Source organism: Aricia agestis, chromosome 18 (genome assembly GCF_905147365.1).
Source record: "Aricia agestis chromosome 18, ilAriAges1.1, whole genome shotgun sequence".
Classification (NCBI taxonomy): domain Eukaryota; kingdom Metazoa; phylum Arthropoda; class Insecta; order Lepidoptera; family Lycaenidae; genus Aricia; species Aricia agestis.
The window spans coordinates 12,419,583-12,434,166 of record NC_056423.1 but is presented as its reverse complement, the minus strand read 5'-3'; the positions used below and the strand labels follow the sequence as shown (position 1 = coordinate 12,434,166).

The following is a 14,584-nucleotide window of genomic DNA, read 5'->3' as shown; positions in this document are numbered from 1 at the left end:
TACATTTTTGGCTTAGTTATACATATTAATTTTAGTATGGAATATTATTAAGCTATCAGATAAAAATCAAAGAGATATCATTTATTCTTAAAGTGGAGGTTTTAGAAAGATTTTACTAATTACTTTAAGTGGTTGAAGTAGGTAGTTTTTGTGCATAAATGGAAAACGGAAAAATGATGATAAACAAAAAAAAATGGCACTTTACACTTATAAGCCAGATTTGTCAGATGAGGTCGTCGTATTTTGTAAAGAAATTTATAAATTTTTGGTTAAGATAGAATTACTAAAAGAGGTGCCAAATCAGCTAGTTATTATATTATACTTAGTTAATATTTTTCACTCTATTAAATCGAAACTTAGTAGACAATCAAAAATACAATATTCCCACCAAGTATAACACTTTCGAGAGTCATAACTCATATTTTAAGAATAAGACGCGATTCTAAACCGAGAAATACGAAGTAAGACTATTGCTGTAAAAATATAATTTGTCACTTCAAACAATGGTAGTGGACAAAGCACAAAACACATTTTATACCCTATCACCACTCCCTACGATACAATTTTATTTGTACCTTTTCAGTTTTAATATAGATTGCCACATCCAACTCTATTTTCAGCTGTATATCAAAGTGTTAAGATTGAAAATTCTTTGAACGTATAATAGGCCTTACGGCTATATACATAAGGGCTATAAAGCGTTTATAATAATTTGTCGTATTTCTGGCGAATTTGATGGTACGTGTCTGACAGTGATATAGCCTGTTAAGGAATTTACGGATAATTGTTTTACTTGAAGGCTTTATTTTAAGATAGAGGATAAAGGGACATTTGAAAAATGATTTTGGAAGATATTTTAAGCTGGGTTTGCCGCTTATACAAGGTGAAACAAAACTAAGTTACTGTTTCAGCACTGCTACTTTTACAGCGAACTCTACATATAAAGAGGACCAAGGGCGGATCCAGCTTTGACGCCAGGGGGGGGGGGGGGGTCACATAGTCGTGGTCAAGACACAAGAACTTATAATTTAATTTTGATTATTTACTTAGTGGTTCACCTAGGGCCTGGACCCAGGCCAGCCCCCTGTAACAAGTCCTTAAGTATTATCATTTAGTTTTGTTACAACCTGTATGTATACCTACAGATCACGGCAAAAACAGCAGCGGTGAAAGACGTTTTTGGCAAACTCATGACGCTGCATGAGTTTGCTCATACAAAAGTAAAAAAATTGCTCTTTCAGCGCTGCGACTTTCACAGTGAATATATTTAAGGGACACATACACATCCTAAAGTTTTATTTCTTTGTCACACCCTATACAGTTCTTATCCGACTTCCAAAAAGAGATTATGTGTTCGGCTGTGGGTATATTTAACCCTAAAATGCGTTAATGACGGGACCAATTTAGGGATCCATTGTAATCGGAAGTGATACGGTGCGGAACCCACGGGCGTCCGGTTCCGGAGGTGTAGATGAGGGGAAATACATTTGTTTCAAATGTCTATGTCTGTTTGTTTGGATAAGCCTATAAAGAGTGTAACGAAACAAATTAGTATTTGTAGAGTTTATGGAGTGTATGTTTTCCCTATATAGAGTTCATTGTGAAAGTAGCAGCTCTGAAATAGTAATGTTTTTTAAACTTTACTACTGCAGCGCTGACAGAGCAATTTTTGTGATTTGTATGGGCAAACGCCCCAGAGTCATGAATTTGCCCATACAAAAGTAAATAAAGTACTCTTTCAAAGCTGCTGCTTTCACAGTGAACTCTATACAGGGGACTCAGAGTCAGCCTAAACTCTAAAGTGCTTATTATCACTCAAATTTGTTACACCCTGAATATAAATAAAGATTAATTTCATACTTAGTTTAGCTTAAACTCAAGAACGCCTGAACCTTTGGCTAATTTTAGCTTGTACTTTTATCTATCCTGTGATTTTAGCCTTAAAATGTCCTTACCTATGTCCTTTCCCGGGACCCAAAATACCTCCATTCCAAATTTCAGATAAATCGGTTCTGCGGTTTGTGCGTGAAGAGGTAATAGACAGACAGACAAACTTTTGTATATTTTATAATATTAGTATGGACTATATGGATGTGTAAAATAATTCACACATAGCAATAAGTTACGCGTATTGATATAACCGCAGTGTTTACGGGCCTGGAGCGGCGCCAAGTTACATAGTGTGGCTCAATTGAAAGTATACACTTTTTGTTATTGATAGGGTCAGTAGACGTGCAGACGAGAAGAGAGATAGGAGACTAGATCATTCCATTAGGGTAAGACTTTATTTATTAGAATATAGTAGATAAAATTTTGTGGTGGATTTTACTGTTCCCGCAATTTTGCCTAAAGCCGGGACAACTATAAGGCTTAAGTGAGTATCGTCCTAATGCCTAGGCCCACAGGAACCACATACCAAAGTCGATGTACCAAATTAGGGGGAAAAGCATTACCCAAAAAATCCCCCAATTATACATATAGTCATACAGATATAGGCGAGGGATAGAGACGATTGTAGGAGAAAGATGATGCGGTATTTAACTAACGATCACTTAACTTTAATTAAATTATTATTTTCATAGAAAATTAATAGACTTTGTTAAGATCGTCATTAAATTTGAGTAATTATTAAATCTGTGGGTGCGGTCTGTTAGTTACTAATTTGTTCTGTTTTTACATTGGTCGCATTTTCTGCACAGATCTTGGTTACGACTAAGGAATATTACTTACACCGTCCTGAGACCTAAAAGCAATTCCTTAATGTGATGAAAAAGACAACTTCAGTTAAGTAATCATTGCTTTGTCTTAACGTCTGCTGGCTCAAAGAATTTGTTCTTTCATCGTCAGCATCTTAAAGATTCTCCGCATTTAATTTAATTGAACATGTAATATTGTACCTGATGCGTATTAAAAATATCTGAGAAATACCTTAACAGTTAACACGAAAATACGTTATACATTTTTGAAAATTTTAATCTCTATCTAGTAATAGGTATTATAAATGCGAAAGTGTGTCTGTCTGTCTGTTATTTCGTCACGCTAAAACCACTGAACCGGTTTAGATGGTATGATGATACCTCGAGTCCTGGGAAGAACATATCATTACCCTGGAAAAATGTACAGTTCTTACGCAAGTCGCAACGCAGTTGCTGGCTGCAGCTTCTACTATATCATTTTTCGATTTGCCTCCAAAGGCGTGCCCTTAATTAACATTGTTTGGTATCATCAGGTGGTCCGTTATCCCACGCGACACCCACATCCCACACGGCGTGGGATCGATGGGTTTACGGGTTTGGGTACCAACCTGATCAATCTTCTATTAGCTTTCTCTAATCGGTATGTGATAGGAAAATCATTTGATATATTTTAAACTACTGTTTGAACACGCCTACAGGTGGTTTGGAGCATGCAGGCTCTTGACTCGGAGGTAGGTGAAAGGATGTAGTTTTCAAGTCCCAGAAAAATATAAAGCAGTTAGATGTCGCCCGCAACTCCGTTGCGCCAAAATTCGTTTAATCGCGCAGGAACCGTACATTTTTTTCGGGATAAAAGTATCCTATGTCCTTTCCCGGGATACACTTCATAACTTTCCTAAAGTTGAGTGACATGAGCGAACAAGTAAAAGCAGACATACTCGCATTGATAATATCCCGGCTGTCCCGGCAAACCTTTCTTTGCCATATAAAGACGTATTTCGCCCGTATTATTTTATTGAAGTGACTAAAGAAGTATGTCACCATGGCAACGTCCATCGCTATCCCGTCGCACAAACAATGGTCGCCGTCAGTCTCGAGTTGTAATAATTTACTATTTTTTATTCAAATAATGCAAGTTTATCAATATAAAAAGTACCCAGTAGCCGATTTTCAGACCCACTGAATATGCATATAAAATTTGGTTAAAATCAGTAAAGCCGTTTCGGAGGAGTACGCGGCCTAACATTGTGACACGAGAATTTTATATATAGGAATATATAAGATACTCGTATAAGATGAGTATGGATTTCGCAGAAAAAACGTGCCGCGATTTATACGTGAGCTTATTGTCGGTGTTCTATAATACTCTACTAACTGACCATACCGCTTTATAAGCGTGAACATTGGTCTCTAAAGCCTCTCAATTATTATCACTTATCAGCATCTCTACTAGTTATTACTAGGTACTCCCGGCGACTTCGTCCGCGTCCGATCTAGAAGTTCTAAACAAAACAAACAATGGAAACCCTCCAAAATCATAATTTTCCATGTTTTTCCCATTTTACACTAATCCTATTGATGTAATATAGCCCATAAGCCTTCGACTATCCAACACAAAAATAATTATTCAATTCAAACAAGTAGTTTCTGAGATAAGCACATTCAAACAAAGAAAACAAGCAAACAAACTCTTCAGCTTTGTAATGTTAGTGTCAGAAGTATATAATAAACCTTCCTCTTCAATCTCTTTATCTATTAAAAAAATATCATCAAACTCCGTTGCGTACTTCAAAGGTATATACGGACAGACAGCGGCATGCTTTGTTTTATACTATGTATGTTAGTAAAACAAGGCACGTCTGAACACCATTAGAATCAAGTCTTGCATCACTGGAATGTCTCGGCGTCAAGTGCTGATCATCCATCAGTCCCACGCTTACAGCATCAGCACCAGGGAAGCTATAATATGTACACACAACTTCTATAATATTATAGCTATACCCACGTAATATATCTGTGCTATAATATGTGTGTGTACAGCTGTGCGTAAATCTTGAGCCTTGAAAAATCTGCATCATTACCTTAATATTATAATGTCATAATATGTGTATAGCGCTCTGTGCCTAAAGAGTAAGCCTTGAGATGTATATTTGTACAGCTGTCGAAGATGGATTCTGTTATTTTTAACCTTGGACGAAAAGTGAGTAAGTAGTGACCAGGGGCGGATCTACTTAAAGGCTTTTTGGGCTGCAGCCCAGGGCCCCGTGATAACGGAGGGCCCCCAACCAAACTGAAACCAATGGACGATATTGTCAATAATAAAAATTATCTAGAATTTTAAAAAATCCGATCATAAGGTTGACAAAATTAGTTGCGATCAATCAACCCGTGCCAGTGCGCGGAACGGGGAATGAGGCATTTTCTTATTTGTTTAATTTGACATTTTAAACTTTCGCGTTGCATTATAATGAAACTTTTTAATCGGGACTTAACTCTGTCTATAAGTGTAAACCCGGATACAGTTAGTGTTGTGAGTCGCAGTGAACCTACTGACTTTCAGTGTATTGGAACACAAATATTGGACAACTCGAGGGTAGTCGTAGAACCGACCGCCCGGTGCAAACGAAGACGTCGCGCTCCTGCAGTCCCCTCGTGACCACGGCCGTTGCAACACGGCCGAAACGTCGAGAAAAAGTATGTACTCGTAGTAGCATTACTACTTAAATAAGTCGCGTTAAGTCCCGATTAAAAAGTTTCATTGTTTAATTTGATTATCAAAATGGTAATTATTTGAGGTAGGGCCCCTAAGCAGTATTAGCCCGAGGACCCACAAATTCAAGATCCGCCCCTGGTAAGTACTATAAGTTTTACTGTTGTCTGTCCGTGGCATCGGGGCATTCAAACGGGTGGATCGATATAATTGATCTAGTTTTTTTAAAGTTGACATGATTGAGAGTGTTCTTAGCTTTAGTTCATTATCATCAGCTCGCTGTCTATTGGCAAATAAATGTCTTAATAATATAATGTAATTTTTTTTGTGCGGCCTCTTTGGTCCACAGGTATTCAATACAAGCAAATAAAAATGCGAAAAATGCATTTCATATTCGTTTTTTACCCATGATCGACAACGATTGTGCAATTGGCAGCTGCACATTAAGAAAATCATCTATCATGGCCAAGCTAGCATCGATATATTATAGCTTCCAATACGACTGTAACCTAACTCAATATTAGAGTGCAACTGTTGGCCCTAATTCGTTTAGAAAACACTCCTAAAACACACGTCAACGTGTCATGGAAACGCCCAGTCATCATCATCAACCTGTCAATAGCAGGGTTCTTGAGAATAGGGCATATTACGCAAAGGAGTATAGGCCGCTACTAGCACACACAACGAACAATCCGACCAAAATCCGACATGCTTGATGCTGCACAGTACACACGTCATATCAGAGTATTGACAGAAACGTTGTCAAACGTCGAACATAACTTGTTGTTGACTGTCTGTGCTGGTGCTGCCGCCTAGCGTGAAAACATTGCAGTAAAATAATATAACGAGCTTTTGCCCGCGGCTTCGCTCGCGTTAAGAAGTATTGTTATATACAAACATTCACCCCCTATTTGAACCCCTTGGGGTTGGAATTTATCAAAATCCTTTATTAGCGGATGCCTGCGTCATAACCATCTACCTGCATGTCAAATTTCAGCCCAATCCGTCCAGTGGTTTGGGCTGTGCGTTGATAGATCACTATGTCAATCAGTCAGTCAGTCACCTTTGAGTTTTATATGTATAGAATATGTAGAGCCAAAGCTACTCTCGTTTTTAAAACCCCCGATGAAAACAGATGGGGATGTGATATTTTCTCGTGTTTGTCTGTCTGTGTGTCCACGCGGGTGGGCTGTTTTGGATATTGTTTCTATAAATGGGAAAGTAACAAGGTATTTATTTGACCATTTGAGAAATTCGATTTATGAGTAGTGAAATACTAAATGATAAAATGAGTAAAAGAACTGCCTTTAATGGTTTTATAACCATAACTTTGTTATTTAAGTATTTATTATGCAAAGGGCGATTTTAAACAGATTTGGAAGTGATCGATTCAAAATGCTTTTATATTCTTGACAAGGTTTTCCAGCAATAAAACTAAGGTAACTTATATTTTTCAATGAATATCTGTGCCGATTTTATCGAAACCGCTTTGTTATTGAAAAACAAACATAATATTAAAGTTGGTATGATGTAGGCAGAGCTTTATGGATTATAGACAAGCAATTTGGTTTTTTTATTGTCAGTAAATTTCAATAAACAGAGAAAGATATATTGATTAAAAAACCAATTTTTTATCTTCTAACTCAGAGAAAACAGAGATACAATAATTTTATATTTTTTCACCCTCAGTAAAAAAATCGGTTACATTTTAAATATCGAACAAAATAAATTAAAAATGGCGTCGAAAGCGTGACATCAAGTTGATGAAACCTTGATGGAATCGCCGCGGTTGATAAAAATATTTTGTTTCATAATGAGAATTATTTTATAATGAAGTACAGATTATTTATTCGTTCCAAAATATTTAATACGTATTTTTCCGGAAATACATACATTTAAGTATTTTGTAATTCAAAGTAAGTAAGTATACAGAATTTATTAAAAATTTACCAAATGTTTTCGGAGAAGTTTGATAAGAATATTTTATAGATGACCGAAATACATTAGTCGCGGGAGAACCGTTTTCCACAATAAAAGGATTCCTATGTCCTTTCTCGGGACTCAAAGTCAATATCAAGTTACAGCAAGATCGGCTAGCAGTTTGGGCGTGACGAGGTAACAGCCAGACACACTTTCTCATTCATAATAATATTTATTTAGATTCACCAACAGAATATCTCACACATTCAATAAAATACAAACAATAGTAACTTTTAGGTTAAATGACTTCCAATGACAGGTGAAATACAGCATGTAATGGCGACAAAGAAATTAGTGATGAGAATGAGATGAAATGAGGTGAGAAACGATTGTCATTTTTTAATGTATAACAATTTGTTCCATATTTAATAAACTACATAAACAAGAAGATAACATAAATATAGAGCTCTTATAAACAAGGATGTATTAGTATGGATATTATACAGGGTGTAACAAAACAAGTGATAATACTTTAGGGTGTGTACGTGTTCCTTGTAGAGAGCTCACTGTGAAAGTAGCAGCGCTGAAAGACCAATTTTTTTTTTCACTTTTGTATGAGCAAGGACTCGAGTGTCACGAGTTTCCCCATACAAAAGTGAAAAAAAAATTGGTCTTTCAGCGCTGCTACTTGCACAGTGAGCTCTCTACAAGGATCACGTACACACCCTAAAGTATTATCACTTGTTTTTGTTACACCCTGTATATTGTATTAGATGTACATTGTACAATAATCCTTGGACAATATCCCTGATACCGAGAACTGGGCACCGAACCCGGAACCACGCACAATGCCCACTATTTCATACATTATGTAAAATGTTAATGGATGGATCGGTTATGGTGATACTTTAACTAATTGCTAAGTAGGAAATAATGATTTAGTAACAACATTAAGTATTTGTTCATTTTCACTAATCTATACATCTATATTATATACATAAATAAGATTGGAGTGTCTGTTTGTAATATTGAAAGAACCGTTTTTTACTACATGCATATGAATCTATAAACGATACATACACCAAAACAACATTTTTTACAATTTTTGTCTGTATGTCTGTCTGTTTGTTCCGGCTAATCTCTGAAACGGCTGGACCTATTTTGCCAGGACTTTTTTTGGTAGATATCTGATGTAGTAAGGTGTAACTTTGGCTACTTTTTAACCGACTTCCAAAAAGGAGGAGAGTACTTTCACTCATACTTAAAAACTTCGAAAAAAGTAATTTTAAAAAGTTACGATGATATTCATTTCTTTCGTCTTAAGAAATCTCCCGCAATAATTGTAGTCCATTTCCCGCTAAAATACCGCAAAACATCGTTAAAAGGTCACTTAGTATCTCTTGACCTTTAGCCTTCTTCCAGATTCCAGAGCCCTTAAAAGGTCACAGGTCACATCCGAACCACCGATTAATTTTGCTATAATATTACTATAGCTGTAAAAAAGAACAATTTTAAAATTCATATTTCGAATATAATTAGCAATTAATTCGTTTTTTAACCCGTTGAATACCTAATCTATTTTTTGATCAAATTCGATCAAAAGTTATATCTGGAAATGAACACCATTTTTGACAGCTGTCACTTTTATACGATAAAAAAATACACAGTGTCCAAGATTTAATTAAAGATTATTATATTACCTAATGTATATTTTGATAGGCATATACTGATTTAAAGTTTAATGATCACCTTGATAAAGAACTTGATTTTTTGCTAATGATCATTTAAGGTCGACGTTTGACCTCGGAGACTTAGGCTCAAATCTTGTTCGATAGATGTGAAGGTTATCGATATAGTCAACTAGATAACGCCCGTAACTCCGTTGCGCCAAAAATTTTTATTGCGCGGGAACCGTTCATTTTTACGAGATAAAAAATATCCTATGCCCTTAAGCGAAACTCAAAGTATACCCATATCAAATTTTAGCTAAATTGGTTTAGCGGTTTCGGCGTGAAGATGTAACAGGTAGACAGAAAGACAAACTTTCGCATTTATAATATTAGTATGGATAACATTGATTGACACTGGTATTTTACTGTGTAGTGTCTTGGTATGTTGAGCAAGATATGCGTTGCGGTCGCCGGCTCAAATTCTAACGAGAAATAGAGATTTTTATCTCTTCGTTATGGTGTTATGTATCTACCGAATGCTACTACTATGAAAGTGATTTATTGCTTTTACTCTTTCATCCAAAAACTATTGATGAGTGTGTGAAAGCTCTGGTACATAAAGATTAGGTAGTTGGTAGTAGCTGCTTTGTAATACAAAGACTACCTTTTTCTTAAAAAAAATCTGTGGAATACTGTAGAAACGTGGGTGGAGCCGCGGGCAAAAGCTAATATTATAGAGGTTATGAGGTACAGAATTATCACTTAAAATTCTATGCAATGATGGGGGTATTATTTTTCTATTCGAAAGTAATGAATCATTATTAACTGGTATAGCAATTAAAATTTGATAATATTACGGTGCATAATGGGTAATTATTGAATTTAAATACTTGTTTATAATTTAACAACAAAAATTGATAAGCATCGGTGCTATACAAAAGGCTGTAATTATTTTTAATCTATGCACACGCCTACTTGACAAGTGCACTGGCACGAAACGGGTTTGACAGTTGGCGCCTTGACTTTGACGTAAAAAAAGGCGCGCTCGTGTAGGCGTTAGATATTTTGGCGCCAAAGAAGGCAATTATTTTTTTATTGTTAGCCATCGGATGAAGATGTTTAAATTATTCATTTATTCATAGTAGAATACCGTGTTCGTGTGGTCTCTATATTAATAAGAAACAAGCTTTTCGTTGGTTGTTTCTAAAAATGAACCCTAATAAAGTCAAACATTTTAGGGAATAAAATTTAAATAAATTAGAGTATCAAATAATAAAACGTGTATATTATTTGAAGGAGAAGTAGAGGAAACCTACACTGGGATTTAGGACAGCATAGGATTTAAAAGTATATTTAAATAGCTTCGGAAGCTTATTTTTTCTCTTCGAATTGTAGCCTATTTACAAGTATTATTATATACAAACCATTTTTTTTGGTTTATACAGTAATCACGAAGCTAGATTATTAGGTTAATAATTTTAATGAAAACCCTGTCAATTTCTCTCTAATTATAAGTCTGAAGATTACAGTGAGCCTGCTCACTTCACGAGTGCGCTTTAATTACGAGTGTTGCCTGCATTAAATATAATTAGCGCGGGTCAATGACACGCTTTTGTTTGACATTTAGTTTTTTTATTGCAAGAAATTATGTCGACAACTTTTCGCTTAAAAATCTCTGAAATTCTCTAAGAGTATCTTTTACAGGGTTGTTTTGTACCTTGGTTTAATTTCATAGTAAATAAAAGCAATTTTCAGAAAATTATTAAAGGGCTTTCTTGGCTTTTTATTGTTTTAATACGTAAATAATAATAATTATACTTACTAACACACTACTCTTCACCTTCTAAAGTGTTATTAACAACCTTAATAGTCAAAACTAATATCAGTTAAGCCTCCACGGTAGGCGGATAGCAAATATGGGCATACCGTTCTGTACACAGCCATTACTCTATGACCCGTTAGGGTTACGCAACAAGAGAGGGACAGACGGACGGACAGTTACTCTGTGCGGTCCGCGCGCGCTGTGCGTACACACGAAAATTAAAAAAAAAGCGGACGAAAATTTGGCGCGTTCGAATTTAAAAAAAAGGCGCGAGTGTTGTGCTGTGATTTTTGTTTTTGGAAGTTTAATTTTTTTTTGGAAGTGTTGTTATGTTTTTTTTTTGTGAATGAGATGTGTCAATGGTGCGATGCGCGTGCGCGCATATTCATTCATAAAATCTTGCTAGGTAAGCTTTTGAACTCTAAAGCGATTGCAGTACTTCCGCGTTCCGATTTCTGTGCCATATCGAACACGTGCTATCTATTATATAGCTAAAGTTGTTTGAACTAAGCTCAGGAACTGTGGTTCATTCATTCCTTTGATATAATATTTTCATTCAAGAATACCCTGTCAAAAATTTCTAATTTTTGAAGGCAGATTACGGGGGTGAAACGCGAATTTTTTACACACACAAGCGTTTGTCCAACGAATAAAATACATTTTATTTATAACTGTTATATCTTGGCATATCAAAAATCGTGGTCATTTGTATTTTGGGACCATATTTTTTCGTTAACGCCGCATTTTTCTTACGTTTTTTTTGCCAAATAGATGCATTGACTATTGCCATACCTAAAAGCTGTTTTTAAATTCCTAAGGTCGTTAAAGATAATCTTTCTCTCATTTGTGTATAGAGAGGAACATTATTCTGATGTATTGCTTATTGTTGTCTGTTATTCAATATTCTGTGTTCATTCATACAGAACTACTATGTAACATAGCTGTATTATCCGACTGCGGTCAGGCCAAAACATTCATTATTATTCGGAAGTAAATACAACATTTTATGTTTGTTGTCTAGCTTTTTTCTATCTTTTTAGTTCATTTTAAAGGTAAGTATACAGAGAAAACAAAGTGATAATATTTTAGGATGTGTTTGTGTCTATACTCTATAGAGTTTACTGTGAAAGTAGCAGTGCTGAAAGAACTATTTTAATACAATTATTATTAAAATTTAAAATTTTAAGAATTAAGTAAGTATACTAAAAAATTACTTTCGTGACTCATCAGCTCAAAAAAATACTCAAAGTTTTTAGCCTTTAGGCCTTTAATCTTGCGGGAACAGCTGATTTCAAAAGGTAAAGCAAATTTTTTTTTAATTCTAATTAAAGGACTTTATCGTAAAACGATAATGCCGTAAAGCAAATATTATGCCTAACAATATTATGCAATCAGCTGTGACAGGTTATTGACCTGCATCTTTATGCAGGTAGGTATTATAGTTTTTTTTTTAGTATATTATACAGATAATGAATACTACGCAAAGGACGTACAGCAAACAATCCGACCAAATCAGGAATATTGACAGAAACTTTGTCAAACGTGGGAGAGCCATGCTTCGGCACGAATGGGCCGGCTCGACCGGAGAAATACCACGTTCTCACAGAAAACCGGCGTGAAACAGCGCTTGCGCTGTTTCACGCCGAGTGAGTGAGTTTACCGGAGGCCCAATTCCCTTCCCTATCCTCCCCTATTCCCTTCCCTTCCCATCCCTACCCCTATTACCCTATTCCCTCTTAAAAGGCCGGCAACGCACCTGCAGCTCTTCTGATGCTGCGAGTGTCCATGGGCGACGGAAGTTGCTTTCCATCAGGTGACCCGTTTGCTCGTTTGCCCCCTTCTTTCATTAAAAAAAAAAAAACGTCGAACAAAAATTCTTATTTACTGTCTATGCTGGTGCTGCCATATTGCAGTAATATTCCATTACTATAAGTACATTATATTATATCTTTAAACGAGCAATTCTTGTATATTATATTATGTATACAGAGTGTAACAAAAATAAGTGATAATACTTTAGGGTGTGTACGTGTTCCTTGTAGAGAGTTCACTGTGAAAGTAGCAGCGCTGAAAGACCAAAATTTTTTTTCACTTTTGTATGGGGAAACATGTGACGCTCGGGCCCTTGCCCACAAGGAACACGTACACACCCTAAAGTATTATCACTTGTTTTTGTTACACACTGTATATATTATACAATTGGAATCTCGGAATCGGCTCCAACGATTTTCATGAAATTTAGTATATAGGTGGTTTCGGGGGCGATAAATCGATCTAGCTGGGGATATTTTTTATTAAATGTCATTTTATTCGTGTTTTATCGAATACCGAGCAAAGCTCGGTCAAATAGCTAGTTACTATTATTAGCCAAGATGCTTTCGCTAATTTTAGTATCAATTAAAGTTCGAAATCAATGGGATTTGATATTATGACATCGTTAACATTTTATGTTTCCAACGCGGGAATCGAACCCACGACAGGTTCTATTCACTAGTAGTATTAAACAATCCTGCAGGCAGGACACCTGTAAATGGCCCTTGAAATACGGATGTGCTGTCAAAACAGTTGCCTTGAGGTGACGTAACCAAAAACATTCTAAGACCATTCAGTGTTATATTACACCTGACAGGGCTTTATGACGACGAAACAAGGTACATTATCATAGAGATCCAGAGGTAAAACATCTGTGAATAGTAGCTGAATCTGTGTGATGAGATCAGTTGAGGAGCGGCGTGCTTTGTGACATAAATAGTACTCGTAGTAGAGTTGGTCATGTACGAATATGTGAAATTTGAGGAGTCACCATACGGCATGATTGTAATGAAAATCATCACAGAAAAACCGGCCAAGTGCGAGTCGGACTCGCGCACCAAGGGTTCCGACAGCTTAAAGGTATTATAGACCTGAGTATTTGGTATGAATTTCAATTTAATACCTCTACGCGTTTATGAGGAAATGGGTAGTAAGTTTAAAATTATTAAAAAAAAATATATTATGTGTTGTAACTAAAAATTTATGGTTTTCGTAATTATTCCTTTATCTATGCTATAAGACGTTGCTTCGTACCAAATTTCAAGATTCTGAGTTCACGGGAAGCACCCTGTAGGTTTTGATTCCCTTGCAAGTGTCGAAAATTTGCGGCATAAACGGCTGTATCTTTTGATTGCGTTGGCTTAGAAGTTTGATTTTTTCACAGCTTCAAGGGACAGTAGACCTGAGTAATTGATATAAATTTCAGCTTCATACCTCCACGCGTTCCTGAGAAAAAGGGTCTTGACAGACGGACGGACGGACAGACGGACAACAAAGTGATCCTATAAGGGTTCCGTTTTTTCCTTTTGAGGTACGGAACCCTAAAAAAGTACATCTTACCATAGGATGCACATCATATGACTGCAATTTATTCAAGCGAGAGGCAGCACCAGCATTAAGGGCCAACCTACACGTACCACAACCACACCACGTGGTCGGGCGTATATTTCCTATTGTAAATGAACTGGACCATTCACACGTACCACATTTTGCAGTCGTTGTCGACCACTTGTCAGATAACTTGTCAGACGCAACCACGGCCGATCACATCGCAACCACATCGCAACCACAACGTTGCGTCGATGCAACGACAGTGCCCGCACACCGCGCTCTTCCCCCCTCCGTTTCATTGACTTTCGTATATAACCACATCGCAACCACTGGCGTCAACGCAACCACGTCGGCATTTTGTCGGTGCCATAACGCAACTACAAAATGCTGCAGCGACACCATT

The 14,584-nt window shown here is 36.4% G+C and overlaps 1 protein-coding gene and 1 long non-coding RNA gene across 3 annotated transcripts in view; both read left to right on the top strand.

The window, feature by feature from the left end:
• Nucleotides 1-14,584, top strand: part of LOC121736245 (dystrophin, isoforms A/C/F/G/H) — a 523,358-nt gene that overhangs the window by 338,650 nt on the left and 170,124 nt on the right. The window lies entirely within an intron of this gene.
• Nucleotides 11,016-14,584, top strand: part of LOC121735872 — a 64,302-nt gene continuing 60,733 nt past the window's right edge. For both annotated transcript variants that reach the window (XR_006036930.1, XR_006036931.1), the window contains exon 1: nt 11,016-11,224. This is a non-coding gene — a long non-coding RNA (uncharacterized LOC121735872). The remainder of the gene's footprint in view (nt 11,225-14,584) is intronic.